The 27,950-nt window shown below is 36.8% G+C and overlaps 1 protein-coding gene across 1 annotated transcript in view; it reads right to left on the bottom strand.

Moving 5' to 3' along the window:
* Thsd7b (thrombospondin type 1 domain containing 7B) overlaps positions 1 to 27,950 on the bottom strand; it is an 814,215-nt gene that overhangs the window by 580,722 nt on the left and 205,543 nt on the right. The gene's annotated exons all lie outside the window — the stretch shown is intronic.

Genomic DNA, 27,950 nt, shown 5'->3' with positions numbered 1-27,950 from the left:
TGTATGTTTTTCATAGCACTTACTTACATAAAAGTACCTGAAATTACATAAATGGATAGAATTTTTAATTCTTATTTACTGGCAGGACCACTAGAATGTGAACTCCATGAGGTCAGGAACTTTGTCTAATTACCTACTGTATTCCTGAGTCTAGAGAGTTTCCCTTCTGGGCTTTGAAAAGTAGGCATTAATATCTATTGAACGAAGAAATAACAATAACTTGCACATAGTGTGCAATGTTACAAAACACTTTTACTATAATTTGATGGGGGAAGAAAACACATTTGGCACTGGGATAGAGACAATGGTAAAAGAAATCCAAGCCTGCCCCTTGCTCACTTTACAGGTCTGAAATGGTGGCAGGCAGTAGAAAAAAAAAATAATTACAACTAAACATGATAAGAATCCCAATATGGAATGCTGAAAGTATGACAGACGAGCACAGCATGTGGAAGAAACCCAGAGCAGCATCAGGGGAGATGGATACAACTGTTATTTTATCAGTGAGAAAACAGCAAGTCATAGAAATTAGCAGAATTGTTCCAAATGATTTGGTTGAGAAAGGAAGATGAGACTCGAGATTCTTGTAAGGAAATATGGATTGCTTAGATGTGAATACTAATAGGACTCTTTTGAAGTACACATGTAATTGAAGTATGAGCCATATACATGCTGCGTCAATATATATTCTTTTCCATGCAGGCAGGATGTGAAGGTTTCTGTGCGCCACTCTGTATCTGATTGTAATGGATTACACATCTCCTTGAATCAAAATGAGCTGAAGATGGCTACACAGTGAGATGACCTTTTGTTGGTGGTTGGCCAGCACTGCATAGTTAGGAGTCTGGAAGCAGAAGTGTGGGAGGAGTGGGAGGGGTGGGAGGAAGTGAGGAGGAGGGGAGAAGGAAAAGTCACCGTAATGTATTCAGATTTAGATAACAGAAGTGGATTTAAGAAATATGTGCTCTTAGAATGCCAACGTGACTGAATCACATTTTCATAACCTGTCTGAATCCAGAACAAACTTGTGGGTTCTCTGCTAAAAGTGTAAATGTTGTATGCTGCCATGAGATCTGCACTTGCTTCTTAAAAACAAAAACAAAAACAAAAACAAAAACAATTATGCGCCAGACCTGGAGCCACCCACCACAAGGATATGTGGTAGTATCTAGTGAGATTCTTGGTTGACATGAAAGAGGGAAGGAGGATTTTCTGGCATTCAGTGGATTTTGTGGCTGCTAAACATCCTAAAATGTACACAACAGCTTCCTACAATAAAGAATCATCTGGTTCAAGACTGAGAAATCATGCTATAGATCCAAAGATCAAAAGAAATAACTCCTCCTATTAAGGACTCAGTGATTGATCATGAACATGGTAAGTTCAAGGTGCAGTGTATATAGATGACCTAGGCACACAATATCCACATTTCTGGAAGTCACCAGGGGAAATTCATGGTTCTCCACCCTCTCTGACATGCAATATCAATCCTACATAATAATTTATCTAGGTTGTAAATGTTGGTGCCATTTAACACATAGCCCCAAAAGTTTGCAAATTTTCTCTCAATGTTTTTTAACTTCTTCTGTTCTTTTCTATCTGCTGAAGAACGAAAATGTACCATGTGGCATATTAGGCTAGAGTATTTTTTATGTCAAACTTAACACAGGCCAAACTGATGTTCAAATAACAGAAATTACACTGTACTTTGTATATGTTGTAGAAAAAAGGACTTGGTTCAAATACAAGAGAATGAAAAGAAACCATTTTAGATCATTTATCTCTCTAGTGGTTAATAACAGATTTCTCACTATTTATGAACAAGCACTATCTCCTTCATTAGCCTTTTTATTACACTCTCCACCCCTACATAAAATGAAAATGTTCCAGAAATTGTGGTGTCCATGCAAATATAAGGATTTCTATACATTCTTATAGACAATAAGAATTCCAATCCTTTCACATTGAATAGAAATAGAACGCCCATCCACACCCTGCACACACATCAGAGAAACAGCAATATCAATCAGAGCAATATACACAAATTTAGTCTTATTCTGAGAAACCTTACTTCTGCCTGGTTAACTAAAGAACTACATCAAGCTCATATTGGTCATTAGGTCACACATTCAGTTTTATTAATAGCTAATGAAGATATTTTATAGGCAAACATCTAAAGATACAATGTATTCATAGGGCTGAGGGGTCTGTATTTTAGTTTTCTTTTAGCCAAAGCTGATTTCTTTCTTGTTTTTCATTTAACTTTTTTCAAAAATGGGCCTTCTGCATTAATTTGTTTCCACACATTCAATTCATTGTCTGCCAAAGGACATCCTCATTAGGACCCATTTTACTCTACTCCTCTATCATTACAACATTTAACAGTGTACTGCAAAGGGTGCAGAATTCAGAAAAGCCTTCTGCTCTCTGTTGCGAACAGAAATTTTGTCCAGAGGGTATTTTTCTTATTAAGTCCAACTTGGATACACTCTTCTGATTATACACCACTTATTCATGTTTTTACTAGTAGAGACAGATTAGTTATGAAACCATTAAGTCTTATAGCCTTGACATCATATAAAACTTATCTAGATAGCTAAATCCTTCAACTAATTATTGTTGAAGTTATGCCAACTAATATCAATCATGCTCAGAAAAGTGGTTCATATATCAGTCCAAATTTTATGATGGAGATTTGTTTCACAAATACTAAAATAATTAATGATAATGTGAGTTGACCTGGAATCAAAGTAGTATTTAGATGATTCATAGTGAAATAAATAGACTTCTGGTGAAATTAATTAATCATACAGAGTTCTTTGCCCAGATTTTTCATTGGTAATATGATCTCTGAAGAAATATTATTGTTGATGCATGCCTTGATTTCTGCTTCTTTAAATGCTACCACCAAAATGTTACAAGAGTATATCTCTGCAATTCTTATCTCATGGTGTTATACCTTTGCAACAGTTGATGACCTCAGTATAGAATTCAAGGTTTGACCTGGCCACAAACTTCATTTATCTTTCCCCAACATAAATTTTACAACCTGTCTTCTATCAGCTTATACTTTCTTCATAAGTTGTTTATTCGCTGGATATGGAAATAAATCAAGTGAGGCTCCTCTAATCTTTTCCATAGGGCTCCTGTCTTCATTTCTCCATTAAGACAGTCATCTGTCTCCATTAGTTGTTAATGTGATTCAAATCCACAGGAAACTATTAATTGCTAAAATGTTTCTTAGTGTAATTTAAACTTTTCTGTGATAATTAGTGTACATTTAAGCCATTTAAATATGTTCAAGTATAATTTAAGATGCCCACAAAATCTCTCCCTTAAAATTATTTAACCAGAGTTTCATTCACTTCTGCCCAAGCAACATGAATATTTACAACCTACAAGTAAGAGAGCCTACACATTTACCCTCAGGGATGTCTGTCTGCATACAAATTTCCACTGTTAGTCATATCCAATGATGTGACAGAAAAAAATAACTTTAGTTACCCTAATACACTTGAATATAACATCTTTGAAATTAAGAGTACATTAAGATTATTGTGTTTTTCATATACATGGCTAGAAGAAAATGTTTTCAATAATACCAGTTTGTGTAAAAATTACATTTTTATCATGGAAAAATTCTCCTTAAATTCTTTATATCCCACTATTTGAATCATAATTTCCTAGCACCCAATGTGATGAGTAACATTTTAAAACTGAATGGCTGTAGAGAGTACTGGATAATAGAAAATGCAAAATCTTTTCCTTATTGTGTAGGGGGATTTTTCATATGAAAACATGCTGCCAAATGTAAAATGTTCAAAAACTGTTGATATACACTCTCCCAATGATTAAATTGTGTTATATTTTTAGTGGTTTAGATAAATTTTTTAACTATTTAATTAATATTTGCTTATTTCCAAAAGGATTTGGAGAAGTTGGCTATTTTAGTTTTCAGCACTGATAGTAGAGGATGGCTGGACAATATAGAAGAGATGTGTCAAACCAGTAGAAAATGAAGATTACAAGAGTTCTTTAACCTTCTTTATACAAACTCCAGGTCATGTCTCAGCCACGTGGGCAGGCTTCTCATACACCTTCAACAGTTCAGATGGGGCTTCTGGTTGCATAGTTTTTTAGGCAGTCCTTATTTCTTTACATTTAAAAGTGTGAAACGATGTTTTATTCAGCTTTGGGAGTATGTCAGATCTTTCCTCTCAATAATTTAAAAAGATATAATACAGTCCAAACTCCGTAACCACAGGTTCCTCATTAGCAGATTCAACCAACAGAGGACTGAAAACATTCAAAAGATAAATTCATATATACTGAACATGTACAGACTTTTCTTCATGTCATAATTCTCTAGAAAACACAACTATTATATAGCATTTACCTTGTGTTAGGTATTACAAGTAATCTAGAGCTGATTTAAAGTATATGGGAGGATGCATGAAGATTATATGTAAACACTACACTATTTTTTTTTATAAGGAACTTGAGTATCTGTGGATTTTCATATCTCTTAGTAGGACTCATGGAATCAATTACCTGTAGATTCTGAGGAATGATTGTATTCAGGTGTTATGGTTTAGATGTGTCCCCCATAAGCTCACATGTGAGACAATGCAATAAGGTTTGGGGGAAAATAATTGGGTTATAGCCTTAATCTAATCAGTGAAATCATCCCTGATGAGATTGAGTGGTAACTGGAGGCAGGTGGAGTGTAGCTAGAGGAAGAGGATCATGGGGGCGGGGGTGGCTATGAGGTACATATTTTGTATCTAGAGAGTGAAGTCTCTCTCTCTGCTGCCTGATCATCATGTGAGCTGCTTCCTTCCACTACACACTTCTGCCTCACCTCAAATCCCAAGGAATGGAGCCAGCCTTCTATGGATGGAGACTTCTGAAACCGTGAACCTCTGAGTAAACTTTTCCTCCAGTAAAATTGTTCTTGTCAGGTCTTTTAGTCACAGCAGTGAAAAAGCTGACTAAACCATCAGGATTAACTGCAAACATGGTATATGCATACACACACACACACAGTTATGTTGAGTTTTCTTCTCAGTCTGGTAACACCAAAAATTATGTCATTTACTTGATGACATTATTTTTATTTTATTTAATTTTAAAGCATAGACTTTAGAAAGTGAAATCTCCATTAACAGTATAATATGACTCTACCATCTGAAATACATACAAAGGAATCCAACAAAAAGAGCTTGTCTCCTTGTTCTTTGTATAATTGAAAACTCTAGATTTAGGTTCATTTTTTCCTCTACAACAGATGCCAAATTAATTGGATGAATTTAAATTCATGAAACTTGGCAATGGCAGAATTATGACACAGAATAGCTAACAATATAGGTATATAATTACTTCTGTTAAGATATCTCAATTTCTTCTACAATGATGCCAACACTTGCAGTCTGATCTAAGAGTAGTATAACATCTCAAAACTCCACTGATTTTCCAAGTCACAAGGTGCCAGGCAAATAAAGTAAAGGATGGGCAGTTTCACTGATGGCAAAGCCGAGCTACTGCCCTGGGGAGAGAAGACAGCAGATGATATTTTCTGTATCATCCCTACATTTCTTTTCTCTGGGGGATTCAAAACATAAAACAACTGACATGTTTTGGCAGGTTTCAGAACCTTTCAACTCCTCCATCTGACTTGTTCATAAACATTTCGTGGCTCGAGAGGGAAATTTTGCTAAAATAAGTTTGATGAGTACTGAAATCACATCACATTTTCATATAAAAAGCCTGACAATAATCCAGCTCTCCTGATTTATATCAAATAATGATTTTAAGGACTGGCAGAATGAGATCTCTTCTGATACGTTATATGTATTCATATTTCATTAGGATTTTCTGAGCAGTGGCAATTATTTATTTATTAAGACCAAGTTTGCTTCTTAAAATTATAAGAAAAGTTACAAAATGCATGCATGTGTGCATAGATAATACAGTCATATGAAATCCCACTTCAAAATAAATAGAATAATACCATAATGGTTAACTATTTATGGATATTTAGGATAGATGTGTTCTAAGGAAGCTAGAGTGTGTTTTAAAATAAAGTCAGTTTATTCTAGAATATATTTCAAAACATTACAAAAAAGAAACAAAATGAGGATCACACACTGTTGAGAATAAATATTTACAAGGAAACAAAGAAACGTTTTAATCAAATATTTGGGTCCAATAAACTGTCTGCAAAGCTGGATGATTATTTTAACAGAAGATGAGATCCTATCTAAATTACTATATTTCTTTAAAGACTTACAGTTATTGGGATTTTAAAAGTAGGTTTTTTTGAAAGTTTGGTATAAGATCACAATTTTCCAGAAAGATGAGTTATCAGACAAGCAAATTTTCCCATGAGTTAGTCTGTTCTTTACATTTCACTGACTTAAAAAAAAATCCATCATAGGAGGCACATTAAAAGACTTGTGTCTCCATGAATCCATAAGTAAGAGCAATTATTCCTTAAGAACAACATGATTGGGCTGGGGTGTACCTCAGTACTATGGTGTTTACCAAGCATGCACAAGGCCTTGGGTCTGACCCCAGGACATCAAAAAAAAAAAAAAAGAAAAAGAAAAATGAAAAACAATAATGTGGTCTGCAGAACAAAACTAGTCACATGACCTTACAGTGGTTCTCCTAGAATGCGGGGGGAGAGAGAGAGAGAGAGAGAGAGAGAGAGAGAGTGTGTGTGTGTGTGTGTGTGTGTGTGTGTTTGCAATACTGGATCAGGGGAAGGAGGATAAAAGTGGATTAAGGTAAGTAGAGCAATCTATGAATGCATAAATGCATATACATCTCATTTTACCAACCCCCCCAAAAATAATAAACTGAATCCTCATATTTTTCTTCTAATGAAGGAAATAATTTCATATATAATTATGAGTTCATACTGATTACCACAGAAATTTTCTATCTTTTAACAATCAGGACACTGAGGCAGAATTATAACTCTGCAAGTTATCATTCATTCAGTCACTTTCAGGAGGGGCACTGAAGGGTATTTTTTGGCATAAGTGGAAGAGGACTGGCAGTGTAGGATTTTGTGAGCAATACTCACAAAATATACATGATATTTTTAAGACCAAGAAGTAACGGAGTGCAAAAATTATTTTAAATGCAGTGAAGTGCAGGTCTGAGCACTCATTGTTTAACGATGGGCTTTTTATTTCAATGCCTTGTAACTTCCTTATCCTTACAACTATTCACCTCAGAATTATCAAGCTGACTAGTGAGTTCACAAATGAAAAGCCAGGGCTAACAAAGAGTAGGCATCCAGTAAACAGGTGCTTATGAAGAATCCTTTTGGCTGGGCCTTGTGGTGCAGACCTATAATCCCATCAGCTCCTGAGGGTGAGGCAGGAGGATCACAAATTAGCAGCCAGTCTAAGAAATTTAGGGAGATCTTTGCCTAAAAATAGAAAGGCCTCGGGATGTAGCTTAGTAGTAGAGACTTCTGGGTTCAATTCCTACCATCACACAGAAAATATAAATAAATAAAAATACTTTCTAGATGAAGTTCATCTGGACAAGGTGCTTTACTAATCACATGGAAGGGGCTGGGAATGTGGCTCAAGCAGTAACGCGCTCGCCCGGCATGCACAGGGCGCTGGGTTCAATCCTCAGCACCACATAAAAATAAAATAAAGATGTTGTGTCCACCGAAAACTGAAAAATAAATATTAAAAAATTTCTCTCTCTCTTCTATCAAAATCATCATCATCATCATCATCATCACATGGAAGTCAGAGACTTCCATCCAGTCCTGCAAAGGCAGAGACAATTTCATCTAATGACTCTGCCTCCAGAGAGCTGCTATACTTTATATATCCTCTTTATTTCAAATGGGAGATTTTTGGTCATGGATTTTAAGAATTTGAGCAACTCTTCTATTATTATATCTCTCTTACCTCTATAATCCTCTAATTTGTATTAAAGGCAAAAAGAAAGAGTAACCTGTTCTTTCACTCCTTCTTAAACAGTTAAATTATGCCTTTTCTCATCCCTGGATTGTTCTTCCCCACTTTCCTTTGGAAAACTTTCAAACTCCTTTCAAGATGGAAAAAAGGGCACAATTTAAAGACACAGCCTAAAGACAATCAAAATACACACCTGAGTTTTATATAGTATGCCTTTTAAAAAGTAATGCATGAGCTGGGCGTGGTGGTACATGCCTATAATCCCAGGAATTGGGAGGCTGAGGCAAGAGGATCCCAAGTTCAAAGCTAGCCTCAGCAACTTAAAGAGACACTGTCTCAAAATAAGAAAGGGCTGGGAATGTAGCTCAGTGGTAAATCACCCTGGTTCAATTCAATCCCCAGTACCATAAAAAAAAAAAAAAAAAAAAAAAAAAAAAAAAAGCAAAGCATGGGTCTTCACATTCCACAGAAGCACAGTGTAGCATGTAGTTCAATTCTTCCTATGATGCAGATTGACACATAATTGTTAACAGACTTACAAACTAATAAATAAATTGGATAAAAGACTTGAGTTAGGACATGCAGTGTTAGTTTATACAGACACTGTATGAATAAATTTCAATGGCTTCAACCTCCATAGACATCCATGTTACTGGTTTTAGCTGCTCACCCACTAAAAAGAGTCCTTAACAATCAACTTTTGTTTTTCCCAAACTGAAACCTAGTTATAATGTTAGGACTCAGAAAGCGGTACCCAAAGTGTGGCACCTTGACAAGCTGAGCAATTGGAATTAAGGTCTCTGGGACTTTTCCTGTCTATCTCCCTCTCACTCTCCAAGCACAAGGAGAGGATCTCTCCAAAGCTTCCTTAACTAACAGAAAGAAGTTCTTCCAAAAAAAATATAAATATGCAATTTTTCATGGACCCCTATCCTGAAATCTCATTAACAAGGGATGATTAACTCATAGAAAGAGGTCTAAAAGCCCCCACGTATTTATATTTAATACACCATCTATTCTTCAGCACAGACAGACTATTTTCTCTACTTCTGGAAACTTGTCACATTGTTATGGCTCTGGTGAACTTTATCCCAGGCTATTTTCTGTTCTTTAGTCCCTTTATTTCTCCTAAAAATCATTCATTGCCCCTCTAAAATTGCCCATACCCCCACATCATTTCCTTCTCCCTTACAAAGAATGTATTTAAGCTGCAGCCTTTGGCTCTTCTTTGATTTTCAAAATATATAATCTTGAGAATAAATTTGACCACACGGTGAAGATGGTAAGAGAACATGAACAGAACTTCTAAGAATTTTGGGATAACATGAAAAGATCAAATTTAAGATTTATCAGGATAGAGGAAGGCATGGAGATACAAACCAAAGAAATGTACAATATTTTCAATGAAGTAATATCAGAAAATTTCCCAAACATGAAGAATGAAATGGAATACAAAATACAAGAGGCTTACAGGACACCAAATGTACAAAATTACAACAGACCCACCCCAAGGTACACTGTGATCAAAACACCCAGCATACAGAACAGGGATTGAATTTTAAAAGTTGCAAGAGAAAAGTTATCAGACTACATATAGGAGGAGAAAAGCAATCAGGAACCACTAGAAAAAGCAATCATAAAATTCACTTGGAAAAATAAGAGATCCAGAATAGCCAAAGAAATCCTTAGCAAGAAGAGTAAAGCAGGAAACGTCACAATACCAGACATTAAACTATACTACAGAGCCATAGTCACAAAACAGCATGATACTGCCATCAAAATAGACATGTACACCTATGGTACAAAATAGAAAACACAGAGACAAACCCACATAAATGCAGTTATCTCATACTAAACAAAGCCACCAAAAAGATACATTGGAGAAAAAATAGCTTCTTCAACAAATGGTAGTAGGAAAACTGGAAATCCATATGAAGCAAAATGAAATTAAACCCCTACCTCTCAACCTGCACAAAACAACTCAAAGAAGATCAAAGACTTAGGCACTAGAACAGAGATCCTGTGCCTAACAGAAGAAAAAGTAGGCCCAAATCTTCATATTGTTGGCTTAGGACCTGACTTCCTTAAAAAGACTCCTTTAGTACAAGAAATAAAATCAAGAATCAATAAATGGAACAAATTCAAACTAAAAAGCTTCTTTTCAGCAAAAGAAACAATCAATAATGTGAAGAGAGAGCCTATAGAATGGGTGAAAGTCTTAAAACCACATGGACTTCAGACAGAGTACTAATTTCCAGGATATGTAAAGAACTCAAAAACTTTAACAAGAAAACAAATAACCCAATCAATAAATGGGCTAAGGAACTGAACAGATACTTCATAGATGAAGAAATACAATCCATCAACAAATATATGTAAAAATGTTCAACATATCTAGAAATTAGACTAATTCAAATTGAAACCACTCTGAGATTTAATCTCACTCTAGTCAGAATGGCAATTATTAAGAATGTAAGCAACAATAAGTTTGGCAAAGATTTAGGGGACTCATACATTGCTGATGGAACTGCAAATTGGTGCAACCACTCTAGAAAGCAGTTTGGAGATTCCTCAGAAAACTTGGAATGGAAGGACCATTTGACCCATATATCCCATTCCTCAGTTTATACACAAAGGACTTAAAATTAGCATACTACAGTGATACAGCCACATTAATGTTTATAGCAGCTCAATTTACAATAGCTAAACTACTCGAACTAACTTTATGTTCTTAAACAGATGAATGAATAAAGAAACTGTAGTATATATACACAATGGAATACTACTCAGTCTTAAAGAAAAATGAAATTATGGCATTTATCAGTAAATGGATGGAGCTGTAGAATATCATGCTAAGCAAAATAAGCCAATCTCCAAAACCAAAGGCCAAATGTTCTCTCTGATATGCAGATGCTGATCCATAAAGCGGGTGGAGGTGGGGGGCTAGGGAAGAATGGAGGAACATTACTTTGAGCAGAGGGGAGAGAGAGAAGGGGTTGTGGAGGTGGGAAGGATGGTGGAATGAGACGTACATTATTATCCTATGTTCATGTACAATTGCACAACAACCAGTGTAACTCTGCATCATATACAGAGGAATGAAGAATTGTGCTCCATTTGTGTACAATGTGTCAAAATGCATTCTGCTGTTATATATATGAGTGTATATGTGTGTGTGTGTATGTGTGTGTGTGTGTGTGTATATATATATATATAAATTAAGGCAAAGGCAAAATAAAAGTGATGCTGGGTGATATAGATAATTATATTTCATGAGATTTTATTCACTGAGAATCTCCATCTGTATTACATATTCGATAGCCTATTTGGCTTTGGCAGACTGAACATCATGATTGTAAAGAGGGAATATTGTAGATCAGGAACCAAAGTTATCTGGGCTATTTTTAGACCACTTAATAGCCATCTACTATCAAACTATGTATGTGAACTAACATCCTAGTGACATTTAGATAAAATTCTTGGAAAGCATCACTAAGCTTGAAATACCTCCAGCCTCCATCAAGATGGGAATGTGATAATATCTGAATCTCATGGAAGAGATTTCCCAACTTTTCTGTTGCCAACTTACCTATCACTTCCACAAAGTCAGGAGTGTCACCAATGTAATTGGAAAAATGTATTGACAAGAATTTCATTTTTTCTGTGACTACATAAGCTCATTAACCTCTTCTTAGGTGGAACATGTCAATGAGGGTAACCTGAATTCATGTTCCTGGGCCACGGTCACTCATATTTGACTCAGTATTTCTGTCTTTCAAGTTTTTTTTTTCTTCCAGATTATGGGGCATACCTCCCCTGTGTGCTTGAATTATAGGATACTTTAAGTATTGTTGAAATCATTTATTTAAAAAAATAAATAAAATTATTTTTTTTTTAAAGCAACATTATTATTTTACATTGACAATTTAGCGAACCTCCATGGAGAATTCAATTTATGTTAGGTGTTATACAATATGACATCAAACAAAGAGTAAAAGCAAAGAAGTAAGGTCTCTGTTTTCTAAGATCTTATAATGGTGGAGACAGGGATAGTCATAGGCATGAACAAAGTTTTATAAAATTCATAAGATACCAAAGGGAAATCAATTCTTATATGCTGAGATATCACAGGGACAATAAACAGAACACAGGGCTAGGGTTCACCTGGTCCTATGCCCCTTTTCAGTATTGCAGGGTCTCATAATCTTGGGCAGTTCAGGTGAAATCCTTTGATTCTCAGTTTTCTCACCTGCATGATTTCAACAATACTTAAAGTATCCTGTAATTCAAGTGCACAGGGGAGGCATGCCCCATAATCTGGAAGTAAAAAAAAAAAAATTGAAAGAAAGAAACACTGAAGTAGAACCAAAAGGGAGGGGAAATGAATGGGTTATTGAAAAACTTTCAAAGAGCAAATTCCAGGGAAAACAAGTCATGCAAAAATCCCAGAGTTAGAAACAATAGTCATGTGTGAAAGGCAAAATTTATACCTGCTTAGCTGGATGATGAACTCATTCAGAAATAACAGTAATGAGATGAGAAACAAGGTCGGGTATTGGAAACCAGCAACTCATCTGAAGGCAGCACAATTGCAGAAAATATACAGGAATAAAATCATGGAGAGAATATTGAAAAGAACCGAAGAGAACAAAGAAAGGGGATAAAATTAAAAGCAAAAAAAAAAAAAGCAGAAAGAAAAGTATTTCTTGTGTCAATGAAAACAAGTGGTTGTGAGAAAATGAATGAGTTGGAGGTTCAGAAAAAGTGGGTTGAGGCTAAATATAGATGAATGATCAGCTTTGAGCATTATTTCTGAATTGGAGCCTTCAGTACTGCATCAAAAATGGGCATTTTGAGGTCAATGCATCAGCCAAAAATATTGGCTTCTGCAATGTTTTAGCTGTCACACTCAAAGCATCCACAAGCAGGATGAATGTAGAACAGGAAGTGAAATTGTTGGATAATTCTGATGAAATACTTTCTTCCTCCTGAGCCCAAAACCAACTTAATTGTTCTAAAATTAGACTTCCAGCAATACCAAATGAGATGCAATCCTAATAATAATTATTTTCTCTTAGCTAACATTTACTGAACCCTTCCATGCACCGGGAACCATGCTGTGTTTTAAAGGCACTATCTCATTCAGTGCTTTTTTATTTGAGGAGAGAAAAAGATGTGGCTGGCCAGAAATGTGATCCTATCCTGTTTATCCTTTCCATAAATGAAATTCAATCCTCCTTGTAGGCCTGAGTATTAAACAATTGGATGCCAAGAGGATACTCTTCATCAGTCATCTCTACACCAGTAAGAACAAATAGAAGCACCATTATCACTTCACACAGGCAAGTCCAAATGAATCCACCGCATTAAGAAGAAATCAGGGAAATGTAAAACGTGAAAAAGACTGCAATGCATAAAAGTTAAACAAGGCAATATAAAACAACACATGCTCTTAAAACCTTCAGCCTCTTGTTTTCATCCTACAATGCAAACATAATATTACTACCTGGAGGGTGAATGGGGAACAGCTGAGGACACTTTAGTTATCATAAGGAATAAAATAAGGAAACATCATTCAAATCTATAATTAACTAGATGGCTTCCATTACAACTGTGGGAGGCACCCTTTCAAAATGCAATGGCTTGTTGGTGAGGTACCTTTCTAGGGACTGAAAATAAAAAATAAAATAACATCTGCAAAGGTATGCCTGGAAGTTCTCTAATTAATGATCAAAAAATGCATTTACTTCAGCATCAGTTCACATTTTTATGTAAAGTCTTATTTGATTGTAATTAGTACAGACTACAGGACTTAATTAGGACTAATCATTCCTTAATGCAATCAGAATCCCAAAAGAACAATATAAACAGATTTTTATTGGTATTTGTGATGCCGACTTGTAAAATATAGAGCCAATTAACCCATAACAATGCTTCCAAAATATAAAATAAAAATAAATTATGGGTGCATTACCAAACAGTTTCATGAGTACACTAGAAACATCATAACAGTGTTAATAATCAATCCTCACAGGATGAGTCTTTCATCTTAAATGCTAAAGATAACCATGCAGTCACAATTATGATGCATATTAAAGTATGTGATCTCTTAATAAGATTGAACATAAAAGACTTTCCAAGATACTGCAGGTTCCATGAGGTCAATACAACTCCCAAGATAAGGTCTGAGTCAGGAGGAAATCTACAATTCTCAGATCACATAACAATAATCAGTTATAGCCCCCCTAAATTTTCAAAAGTTAAAGTAACATGTCCTCAACCCAGGGGTGGGGGAGTCAGGGATACTTAGTATATATTGCTGCTCTACAAGTTTATGAGCATAACAGCAGCTATACTTCTCTCTCATCCAAGATACTCGAGCTCTATGAATTTATTCTTTCAGCCTTATAATTCAACCCTCCTGGAGAAAAACTAGTAGCCAATGTCTTCAGCTGGACATTTCTATTGGAATTTACAAAAAAAAAAATATATTAAGTGTGATTTGTCTTAACGTGGAGCTGTCTAATGAAATTTCTTCATTGGAATTGGAATCTACCCTAACAGGTCTGGAATATTGCACACAATTAGGTTTAGAGCTCCAACTGCTCTCCATCCATTTCCAGAAAGTGCCAAATTGAACACGTTAGCACAGGATGGATTCTCTTGACCGAGCCCTGAAGTAAAACTTGAAAAATACAAATTGGCATACAACTTCCACTGTACCAAAATTACTTTCCAGCTGGGCTTTAGTCAGACATTAAGGGAGAGGTGCAGTTTTTGAAATATGTAATCTCAACAGTATGCTCATATTTCTTGAATATTGTGAGTTCCTATCACAATACTGCAGACTCATAGCAGCTTGCTGGTGGACAGATGCTAAAATCACATGCTAGGAAGACAGGGGAACAGATTTTCAAATTTGGGGAATTAACTGATCCCTTACCTGCCGACATTTTTCAGCATTTCTAGGGTGAGTTCAGCCCAGTTCATATAAATGCACAAAAGGGATAAATCAAAGTCAATACTATCCTTGGAAAAAAAAATAACAAGATCTCTGTCACAAATTTATCATCCTGTACTGCTTTTATCCCAAACCTTCCTAGCTTTCCTTCCCATCCCCAGGTTTATCAAGTTCTGCCTTTTACTAAATATGAAGGAATCCACAACCTGGCAGAACTAAGAACCATGATTCACCAGGAATTTGTAAGAATAGGCTGTTGATTGTGGATAGTTATAGTGCTTCCATTTCAGTTATCAAGAATTGGCTATCTTCTTTGTGCTCAGAGGATAAGATCAGGAGCTATGGAGGGTGGCTATTTTGACGGGGCTTATAATCTTTCTGAGAGAAGACTCACTTCTCCTAAAACTGCAGAGAACTCTGGAGGCAAAATACAACCAGTCCCTTCACAAGGGATACAGGTGTGGACAGGAAAGAAGAGGTGAGAATTCTTGACCAAGATTTCAAAGAGGAGGCAAACCTTGATAGGAATATTACGAATTCTTAAGGCTTAAAAGAAAGCAAGTAAACGAGGTGTGAGTGAATGTGTGCGTGCGCATGAGTGAACGTTTGTATTGGGGATTATTTCAAGGAGCGAGAAACATAGATGATGACACAATGAATGCCACCAATCACTTCTTACCCACCACCGATATGTTTTCAAGCTTTTAAAGCATATATTTCAATTTCATAAAACAACTTTAGGTGCAGGAACTTGAGAACCTGAGACCAGGAAGGAATCGGAAGCAGAGTTTTGGGGGGTGAGCTTAGTATGGTACCAAATGAAAGCAAATGCGTACGTCTCCACTAGGAGGCCACACTCCAGGCTGCACCTAGCAGATCCCCCTCTCCCTCTGGAAAAGGTGAAGTTTTGTGTTTAAGTCTAACTCTTCTGTAAGACATTACAAAGATCTTCCCACCTCTGCCATTAGAGTGTTCTCGCACTGATGACCTGAGGAGAAAAGCAGCAGCTGACCTTATCCACACTAGTGAGAGTCATGGGATGAAATCCACATGATACACAAAAATGTACAGAAAAGCATATTCCTACGGCAATAAAAAGCAGTGGAGGAAAAATAAATTTGCTAGTAAATGTGTCTTTTCTGCTTTTTCTTTTTTTACCTTTTTGGCCTCAGTCTTTTTCCATTTATAAGATTATTTTAGAAGGTAAACTGCGCTTTTTAAGGACAAATTATAGGCTTTCAGGGTTTCTAATGCTTCTTCTTCACAAAATGTCATCTTAAGAGCAGCAAAAGCTTATGTGATGCCATAGCAGTTGAGTGGGGTCTTTGCTTTTTGTGTAGGTCTTGGTCAGCGTGCCTCTCTTGTCTCATCCTGTCCTGAGCAACTTACACTGCAGCTTGATAAGGTGTGACTGGCAAACTTCTAGCTTTTTCTCTTAGTCCAGACCCACTTATCTTCCCCTTGCCAATTCTTCCCTCCCTCAGCTCTTGCTAGTGCAGGTAACCCTTTGGACCTAAGCCAAGTCCTCCTGCTCGACTCTGGCTTAAGCTACATGCCCTGTAGCCAGCATATGGGACTGGGATCCTGGCTTTGAGCTCAGAGTTCTCCTTCTCCCAAAAGGCAAAACACTCCTGTCACATAATGAATCCATGCCTGGTCTGGTTGCTTTAACTCATGCCCCTTCAACTATTAGATGGCTTGTTTCTGCCACCTCGGTGCCTTTCCCTTCTATTCTTCTACTTTCACTAACCCAAGGGATTTTCCACCTCCGGTTCACTTATGCACCTGCTTTCCACTGTCTGAAATGACAGAAATGGAACATAAATGGATGAGTGTAATTTTTTACAATGACCACATTTGGTTGATATTTTAAAAATATTATCTTCTGTGATTCTAAGACATGACCACATCCATGCAAAATAAAGAATATAACTTGTGTTAGTTATTTTATACTTTAACCTCTAATTAAGCAAAATCTTTAAGAATGTGGATTTTGTCTTTTATTTACACTCTAATTTTGAAGAATAAATGTCAATAAAACAATTTTGTGAGTAGGATTGTAAATAAAGGAAAAGAGAGGTATAATGAAATAAAAATGAAGATAGAAGGGCAAGGGAAACGGAGTTTATCACACCTGGAAAGATTCTCAGCTTGACACAGTTATAATAACCTTTGAAGGGACTAGGACTCATTTAGTGGTAGCAAACCATCCTGGATCCAGAGAGAGATTGATCACATTATCAGCTTTGTTTCCAAGGATAAGGAGTTGAAAAAAAAATAGTATTATAGATTTTCAACCATACATATTTCAGAAAAGAAAAGTAAAAGGCTTCCATCAATACTTACAAAATGTAATCAGTAAAGACAACCCACTCCCTATTACTCCAGTCCAGAAAGTTTAATTGGAAATGTTTCCAATTCAGTTCATCAGAAAAAGTACAGTATTTCATTAGTAAAATTAAAAGATCTTTCAAACATTCAATTCTATACCTTTTTTAGATACATGTATTTTGGCATAAAACACACTTATTCTAAGGATACACAATGAATATTAATAAGTGATTACATTATTTTATTTAAAGCAGAAATTTGTTCTCAATGTATTTCTAAATCACAGGTTAAAAAAAAACACAGTCTGACTCCTTTTTTAGTAAATTAAAATAGGATTTCATGTCTTTTCCAATTACCCACTGAATTTTTAAGTAACTTTTTCAGTTGGCTAGACTCGTGAACACAGATCAGAACTGGGAAAACATTAACACGACAACACCATCTCTGTAGAAATGAAAACACACACAGTATTATACCTAAAAAAAATAAGAGTGCAACTGCAGATAACACTATCATTTTCTATATGCTGCTATTCAGAGATACAAAATATTATGTGAAATTAAACTAAAAATAAAGATAATCCCTTAAAACCCTTGAGGAGAAAAAATAATGGATCAAGATTATGAGGACTGAAAACCATTTCTCTGCAGGACACACTACTGTTGGCTCTGACCTCAATAATAACATGTACTTTCTTCACTCCACCCAACTAAAAATAAAGCTTAGGATTAAAAATACATAACTTGGGGGGAAAATGTTTCATTATGGTGTAGACAGTCTACTATTGGCAAATTTTCTTGATTTTTCTCTAAATGAGAAAGATAAAGTCTGGTAACAACTACCTCTCTTTGTTAGGTGAGTCTAGGAGAGTTTTTTTTTTTTTTTCTCTCCTTAAGATAATGTCAGAAAAAGCAATTATTTGCTCATCTTATTCTTTTTCAAAGTAAGTAAAAATCTGTGCCTTCAATATTGATTCACATCACACCTCCCCAAGAAGTGTCTCCTCTGATGGGGTCACTCCAATTTCAAGGAAGAGAAAGATACTCAGACCTAAGTTCAAATAAAAACTAGGTATTTATTGGAAGAATTAAGAGAATATAACTATAGACAGAAGAAAAACTTAGTCTTGGAGAAGAGGTGAGAGGGTGTCATTGCTTTCTCCATAACTCAGGGATGCAGGTTTGCTGGTCTCTGACTCTCTCCGAGATTCAGCTTTACTACTCTCAATTTGACCATCTTCCTTTCCCCACTCCACCTAGCTTTTCCTGCTTTGATGACACATTATGTTCAACATATGCCTGCAAACATCCATTTCCAACTTCTGGTCATAGATCCCACCAGAATTCGAGCTGAGGTACCTACTCTTAGTTGTGGAATTCTGGGCTGGATAGGAATGATCCTCTCTTCCTATTCCTGCAGCCAGCTTTCAACTGTTTGAGATGTTTGCCACAGATTAACATCTGGCTCTACAAACTGGAGCTAACCTCTTAACAATGGCAGCAATGCAGAGTCAGGCTAGCTCAGTCCTCATAAGAAACACACCACATGCTCCACCCGAAGACCTCCAAATCAAGAACTCTTACCAACCTATGTTCCAAACAGGAATACCAGAGATAAATAAAACTTAATGCCAATTTTCCTATATTTGAAAAAATGTAGACAATACTTGTGGCTTAGAAAACCTTATGTTTAGGCTATATACATACTTTAAAGAGTGTAATCTGGTTTTGAACCTTGGAGCTGAGGCTCACTATTTATTTGATGTGAAACATGTGCTCATGTATAGAGGAACATAGGTTTTCTCTTCTTGAAAAGTGTTTTTTAACATCATGCAAGATTGTTGTGGGGACTCAACAAGAAAAGAGGCGCAACTACCTGTCTCAGGACGCAGCATCCAGGAATTCTCAATATATACTGTTATTCTTAATCTACATTTCAAAGTTCTTGTATACTTTTCCATGCTTTCCCATCATTTTTTTTAATAAAATGAATAGTTTAAACTTCTCATGCCAGCAGTATTCAGTTAGGTATTTCTCACCATGAATCCACCACGCAAATGACTCCTGCAGCAATCTTTCTTACAAAGGCAAAGAATTAGTGATGTGGCAGTGGCAGAGTTGGCCTCAAAGTGGGAATATGATTAAAATGGAAAAAGTATGTGAGAAATAGTTACCTCTACTATTCCCCCACTCATCATATCTCATTGTTTTCCATAATATATTTGTACGTATTTATATATAAATACACACATATAAAGGTGTATGAGCATATTCATTACAAGTACATCAGTTTTTCTTTTCTTCCTTCTTTCTCTCCCCCTACCACCTCCCACACACACAGAGCCCAATCTTTACTAATGTAAGTAACCTAGTATTCATATAACTCTGTGTTAAGTCAGCTTTTTCTTACTGTAACAAAACTCCTGACATAATACACTTAGAAAAAGGAAAGGTTTATTCTGTTCCACACTAGGGTCAATTGGTCCCATTGCTATTAGGTCCATGGTGAGGCAGTACATCATGGCAGAGAACTCATGGGAAATAAAGCTGTTCGTTTCTTGATAGCTTGGAAGAGAAAAGGAGGAAGGGGCTGGGGTCTAAATATCCCCTTCAGGGGCTTCCCAAATAGGTCCTACCTTTTTTGCAGCTTACCAATAGTGAAATGGTTGGTGACTAAGCCTTTAGCAATGGGCCTCTGGAGATACTTATCAAAATAGCCTCCTCTCTGTCAGAAAGCCCAAATACCATTTGATCTGTATGCCATCACTAGCCACTAAAAGTTTTATTTGACCTGAAAAGATTTGAGCCACATACTGTTTGTTTGTTTGTTTGTTTGTTTAAATATTTTTTAGTTGTTTTTTTTTATTGGTTGTTCAAAACATTACAAAGCTCTTGACATATCATATTTCATACATTAGATTCAAGTTGGTTTTGAACTCCCATTTTTACCCCAAATACAGATTGCAGAATCACATCGGTTACACATCCACATTTTTACATAATGCCATATTAGTGACTGTTGTATTCTGCTACCTTTCCTATCCTCTACTATCCCCCCTCCCCTCCCATCTTCTCTCTCTACCCCATCTACTGTAATTCATTTCTCTCCTTGTTTATTTTCCCATTCCCCTCACAACCTCTTAAATGTAATTTTGTATAACAATGAGGGTCTCCCTCCATTACCATGCAATTTCCCTTTTCTCTCCCTTTCCCTCCCACCTCATGTATCTGTTTAATGTTAATCTTTTCTTCCTGCTCTTCCTCCCTGCTCTGTTCTTAGTTGCTCTCATTATATCAAAGAAGACATTTGGTATTTGTTTTTTAGGGATTGGCTAGCTTCACGAAGCATAATCTGCTCTAGTGCCATCCATTTCCCTGCAAATTCCATGATTTTGTCATTTTTTAGTGCTGCATAATACTCCATGGTGTATAAATGCCACATTTTTTTTATCCATTCATCTATTTTTTTTAATTTTTATTGTTGGTTGTTCAAAACATTACATAGTTCTTGACATATCATATTTCACACTTTGATTCAAGTGGGTTATGAACTCCCATTTGTACCCCGTATACAGATTGCAGAATCACATCAGTTACACATCCATTGATTTACATATTGCCATACCATTCATCTATTGAAGGGAATCTGGGTTGATTCCACAGTCTAGCAATTGTGAATTGTGCTGCTATGAACATCGATGTGGCAGTATCCCTGTAGTACGCTCTTTTAAGGTCTTCAGGGAATAGTCCAAGAAGGGCAATAGCTGGGTCAAATGGTGGTTCCATTCCCACCTTTCCCAGGAATCTCCATACTGCTTTCCAAATTGGCCGCACCAGTTTGCAGTCCCACCAGCAACGTACAAGTGTACCCTTTTCCCCACATCCTCGCCAGCACGTGTTGTTGTTTGACTTCATAATGGCTGCCAATCTTACTGGAGTGAGATGGTATCTTAGGGTGGTTTTGATTTGCATTTCTCTGACTGCTAGAGATGGTGAGCATTTTTTCATGTACTTGTTGATTGATTGTATGTCCTCCTCTGAGAAGTGTCTGTTCAGGTCCTTGGCCCATTTGTTGATTGGGTTATTTGTTATCTTGTTGTTTAATTTTTTGAGTTCTTTGCATACTCCGGATATTAGGGCTCTATCTGAAGTGTGAGGAGTAAAGATTTGTTCCCAGGATGTAGGCTCCCTATTTACCTCTCTTATTGTTTCTTTTGCTGAGAAAAAACTTTTTAGTTTGAGTAAGTCCTATTTGTTGATTCTTGTTATTAATTCTTGTGCTATGGGTGTCCTATTAAGGAATTTGGAGCCCGACCCCACAATATGTAGATCGGAGCCAACTTTTTCTTCTATCAGACGCCGAGTCTCTGATTTGATATCTAGCTCCTTGATCCATTTTGAGTTAATTTTTGTGCATGGTGAGATAAGGGGATTCAGTTTCATTTTGTTGCATATGGATTTCCAGTTTTCCCAGCACCATTTGTTGAAGATGCTATCCTTCCTCCATTGCATGCTTTTAGCCCCTTTATCAAATATAAGATAGTTGTAGTTTTGTGGATTGGTTTCTGTGTCCTCTATTCTGTACCATTGGTCCACCCGCCTGTTTTGGTACCAGTACCATGCTGTTTTTGTTACTATTGCTCTGTAGTATAGTTTGAAGTCTGGTATCGCTATACCGCCTGATTCACACTTCCTGCTTAGCATTGTTTTTGCTATTCTGGGTCTTTTATTTTTCCATATGAATTTCATGATTGCTTTCTCTATTTCTACAAGAAATGCCGTTGGGATTTTGATTGGCATTGCATTAAACCTATAGAGAACTTTTGGTAATATCGCCATTTTGATGATGTTAGTTCTGCCTATCCATGAACAGGGTATATTTTTCCATCTTCTAAGATCTTCTTCTATTTCTCTCTTTAGGGTTCTGTAGTTTTCATTGTATAAGTCTTTCACCTCTTTTGTTAGGTTGATTCCCAAGTATTTTATTTTTTTTGAAGATATTGTGAATGGAGTGGTTGTCCTCATTTCCATTTCAGAGGATTTGTCGCTGATATACAGGAATGCCTTTGATTTATGCGTGTTGATTTTATATCCTGCCACTTTGCTGAATTCATTTATTAGCTCTAATAGTTTCTTTGTAGACCCTTTTGGGTCTGCTAGGTATAGAATCATGTCATCTGCAAATAGTGATAATTTAAGTTCTTCTTTTCCTATTTTGATGCCTTTAATTTCTTTCGTCTGTCTAATTGCTCTGGCCAGTGTTTCGAGAACTATGTTGAACAGAAGTGGTGAGAGAGGGCATCCCTGTCTTGTTCCAGATTTTAGAGGGAATGCCTTCAATTTTTCTCCATTGAGAAAATCTGAAAAGATTTGAGCCACATACTGTTTGTTTGTTTTTTTTAATATTTTTTAGTTGTTGACAGATCTTTATTTTATTAATGTATTTATATGTGGTACTGAGAATCAAACCCAGTGCCTCACATATGCTAGGCAAATGTTCTACCACTGAGCCACTGGCCCAGTCCCCCACATACCATTTTAAATGTACAGATATTTTCTCATTTAAAGTTTTTTTGGGGCTGGGGCTGTAGCTCAGTGGCAGAGTGCTTGCCTAGCACATGTGAGGCACTGAGTTCCATCCTTAGCACCACATAAAAATAAACAAATAAAATAAAGGCATTCTGTCCATCTACAACTATAAAAAGATACTTAAAAAAGAAGTTTTTGTCAGTGTCACATGAACAACTATATGCCTACTATGAGAAGTTGGATTGATCCATAACCACTGGCCTGACATCCCCATCTGGCAGGCAGCCTGACTGCACTGGGTGGAGCCCAGGCTTCCTGCATTCCTAAGGAAAGGCTCTCACACTCGCTGTTATGCTCCTGACCACATGGCTAAGTTGTCCTGTTACACCTGGCTACTTTCATAGCCTGTGTGGGTATCTCATATTGTGCACTATAGACCATGATTTGATGTCCATTTCATTGTTTAGGATTTTAGATTCTAGGACAAAGAAATGCCTTGGCTTGGTGTGCTTTTTATACTGCCTAAAGGTGTCATATTCAAATGGAGATGCCTACTAAACGTGTGATATTAATGACGACAGTGATACAAGCAGGCAGTGATTTGTTCTCATGTACCTCTGAAACATCTAAGGCGCCCTCTTGGCTGCTGAGGCCTGCACTGACAACCCTTGATTATTCATGGTCTGCTTCCTCAGTTTATGAATGATTCAGGTAGCTTTGTGTCTCCTCATTTTGCCCACTGCCTGCTTGCGTATTTCCTCCTGTGCAAGAGCATGACTAGAAAGATGAAGGAACTAAAATCTCTTGATAAGATTATTTATGAGGGGGAAAAGGTGGAAATAATGCTTTAAAAAAGAGAATACAAGAGAATAAAGATCTCAGGGTTTAACTTTGTTCTCTTCATTCCTTCGTTCTTCAGATAGTCTAATGTTGGAAATAGATGCTGTGGCACACACTGCCAATGGTCTATGCACAATCATGGGACTATTCCATGTATGGGTGTCAGCTTGATTTTTTAATGCTAGCAGCAAACATTTGTTCCTACAAGGATCAAACCAAAAGTTGCCAGAATGTGCTATTGCAGGACAGAAACATCAAGGAGTTAACACTCCTAGGGACAGGGTACTATTAAGTCCAAGTCTTGAGAGGTGGTATGCAGCTGTCCTACCCACTTCATCCCTCAATTGTGTACTTTGCAGTATTCCCTAAAATCTTCTCTGAAATAAGCTCCAGGAACCCACCACTGATTTAACAGTTCACCCTTACTGACTATTCTTTCTCTTTCCTGTACCACTTTACTTCTCCATTACCTAAGGGACTTTTCCTTACTTTCCAAGGACGCTCCTGGCACTCACCTCTGTTCATCAGATCCACTGCTAGAAGCCCTCACAGTAAGACACATGTACCTCTGAAACAGCAAAAGCTACCAAAAAGCAAACCACTAAATTGGTTCCCATGATTTTCAAAAAACCAAATTGACAGGAAGATAGAAACTCCTTCAGATCTGTTTCAGCCTTCAATTGGTATAAGTTTTGCAAAGAGAACATTTTTTTTTTAATGTACCATACTTTCGTCATTTAAGTAAGGTCTTGGTAACTTGAGAAGAAAGATAATTGTGAAACAAAGACAGTATAGTCAAGCTTTTTATCTTGGTTGATCTGATGTGTCTCTTCATTGCTATATCAATCAACTAAATTATTTCTTCCAAGTCTGAAATAAAATTATATGTTGGTGTGTTGGAAGAAAGAGACAATGAGGATAAAACTTTAATTTGTTTTCATGAATGTGACTTTGTAGCTTATGTGACTGCTGAAGGGGTCTCTGTAATCTTTATTATGGCAAAGTGACTAATGGAGAAGCCAGAAACCAAATAAGAAATCCTGTTTTAGGGCCAGACAAGCTTCTGAAAATCGTGAAAACCAAACAGTTACAGTTTGGCATTCAAAGTTTATGGACGTGAGTTACAAAATACCCTTGACAAATTTAATTTGGCCTTGGGGCAGTGATGAGGAAATAAGAGAATTTGAAGGAGAGAAATGAAGCAGAAGAAAAATTAATGGGATGAAAGAATTGGCTATGAGGACAGAATGCAAACAATAAGGCTAAGTAAAAACCCTAATTCTCACTGCCTTGTAAATGAACAGTGAATGAAGGAGTTTACAAACACATTCATGCGCTGCACTCAATTGACCCATCTCTCCAGATACTCAAATGCATTGGGAATCACCCACCTACGAGTTAGGATTCACTACTCTAGAGCCAAAGTGATCGAAGTTCAGAAGACAAGAGAGAGGTTCCCTCTCCATTGCACACCCAAATGTGCTTGTGACTTCCAACAACACAAATGTAAGCACAGATTTTTTTTTTTTTTTGGCAAATACATAATTTAGCTAAAATCTTTCACTAGATCATGGCTGACCGTCATATTTTTATTCCTTACTCTTACTATTATCATAGGAATTCATTGTTCATATGACCAAAGTACATCCTACTTCCCTCCACAACAGCAGTTATGTTACGATTATTTTTTGATGTGCTCTAACTAAATGGTGAGAGCTATTTGCAATTTAGGATCCTGTCTTGCTCAATTATGCATCAACAAAGCCCAGTAAAAAATTATCACTTTAAAAAAAATCTATTGAGTTGAAATGCTAAATTATATACCAAGAACTTTCTGATGAAAAAAACAATGTATAGCCTTTCTATTGAATGTCAGATACCTTTGTTCAGGCCATTGTATTAAATAGATAACCACCTCTTTTTTTTTTTCAGGTATATAATTGTGCTAGCAGAAACCATGTGACAATGTCAACATCTCTCTCACATCTCATTCTCCTCATTACCTGCTGATTTGTGTTCCAAAATCACCTCGCCTGTCATGTTACGCATTGTTTCATTTTTGACTATTTTACTTTAACAAGGAATTTTAATTTGTGAAAATGCTCAGTGCTCAGAAGAAATGCCATTGGCTGGGCACTGTGGCATGTCCTCTTCAGTGTCTCCATCTTAAACAAGGTGTTAGCGAAGGGGAAATGCAAACTGCAAATATTCCCCTAGTTCCTCAATTTAGTGTATTTAATGTAGAAAGCTGTTGCAAACTTGTCCACTGTTACAGTAAACACCTTATGAAATGGGACCATTTTCCCCCATGTTTTGCAAAGCACCTCCATCACGAGTAATTAGTGTCAGTGACAGTGTTTCTCACCCCCACATTCTGGTGCAGCCCATCTGCTGACTGTCCTCTAATGCCTCAGACAGTCTCAGGTTCATCTGCTCCCTGCCTGGCGCTCCCCCCCTGCAGTCCTGTCCATCTGCTGTCTTCCTCACGCTGACCTTTAAAGTCCTGTCGATTTCCCAACTCTGCCACCTTTGCTCAGGCATCTTTGATCACCTTGGGCTGACATATGATCTACTCCACCAGCCTGTTCTATCAGCTCAGGTATCTCTGCCCAGTGACCAATCTGACAGAATATCTGCTCCTCATATTACAGAAGAAAAAAAGCATACTTTATGAAATTATAAATCAGGCAGGACATGAGTAGAAAGAGCAATTCAAGAGAAACCTAGAGTTCTGAGTTTTACCATTGGCTCTGACATTAACCAGATGAATAAAATCTGAAATGCCACTGATTTTTTTTTTCTGACATAGGTGCTTCAACTCTAAAATGAGGGGACTGCATTATATTATCTCTAAGAATGTGTCTAACTCAAAGATTGAAAGTCTTCATCACTTTAGGTTAGCCAACTCAATTGAGACCCTTGACAAAAAGGAAAGAAAGCAGAGGACATGTCATGTTATAATAGTACAAAGGCACAAAGAATGAAGAAAGGAAAATGGGCTTAAGAATTAATACCTAGGTGCCTCCAGAATTCAGAATGAAGTACCTGAACTCACATGGAGCATTGTTATCCTATCTTTGAATCCAGGGATACCAAAATCCAACCTAAGAACTTCCTAAACCAGCTTTCTCTTCTTAAAGCCTTGAGCAAATCCTGTAGAGACCTAAAGTACCAGAACTTACCTCTATCATTATCACCCCCATGACACCTAGATTTTATACCCAGACCTTAAAGTCACATGGATTAGAGTCACAGGTTATATTGTAGCCCTCTCCTGCATGGTTGCCTAATGTACTCAGAATAAATTCCAAACACGGATCCCAGTCTGTCTATGTTGGATCACTATCTCCTTCCTGAGTAGCAACCACACTGACCTCCCTTTGGTTTTAGACACACCAAACATATGCCCAGATATTCTGCCTTGGTACTTCACTTCCTGTGTTGTCTACTTGGAATACCCATCCAATAAATATTTACCTGGAAGGTTCCTTATGTTACATTTCAACCTCAATGGGAATACTCATCCCTCACTGAAGCTTTTTCCTGATAGCTCGTCTATATTATCCCTACCAATAATTTCTCCCTAAACCTCCTGTTTTAATTTTTCATTGTTTTTGTCCTGCCTCTGAAGGCATCCTATTTGTTTGTTATTTTACTCCCCCTACTAAATGCAAACTTTCAAAGATCAGGGACATTGCTTTTCCTATTCACACCTGCATCCCATCCTCTAGAACAATGCTCAAAATGACAAATTCTTGTTCAATGGACTAATGAGAGTGTTCTGGGTTGTGAAGCCTTCTTCAATATGTTAAATGACAGACTTGATTCTAGAGCTCGGCTTCAACAGAGCAGATTTTATAGAACAGATTTTGAATAGAGAACAAAAAATAGAGCATTCCCACTAGGAAAAACTCACATGCCCAAAGTGAAAATCCACAATTTTCACTTCTCAAACAAGACTTTCTCTTTGGAAAGCAGAAATATTTCAGGGAGTGAGAACAAAGATTTCTAGCCTTGGACACCCTGAGGACAGTCTTTTCTGGAAGCTCCTTATACGTGGAACCAGTTTACTCACACATCAGTAGAGGCTGGCCTTCTCAAGTAAGATTGCCAGGGGTCATACTCTGGCCAGAGAAAGAATTAAACAATCTGAAACTACTTTTTAAAGATGGTTTTCAATTACTGTGGCCAATGTGAAATAAGATTTGGATATGGTGGGCTGGGGTTGTGGCTCAGTGGTACAGCACCTACCTACCATGTGTGAGGCACTGGGTTCAAGTCTTAGCACCATATATAAATAAACGAATAAAATAAAGGTCCATTGAGATATATATATATATA

The sequence above is a fragment of the Marmota marmota genome, unplaced genomic scaffold (genome assembly GCF_001458135.2).
Source record: "Marmota marmota marmota unplaced genomic scaffold, marMar, whole genome shotgun sequence".
NCBI classification, from domain to species: Eukaryota; Metazoa; Chordata; class Mammalia; order Rodentia; family Sciuridae; genus Marmota; species Marmota marmota.
Note: the sequence above shows the minus strand (reverse complement) of the source record. Positions and strands in the feature narration are given on the sequence as shown.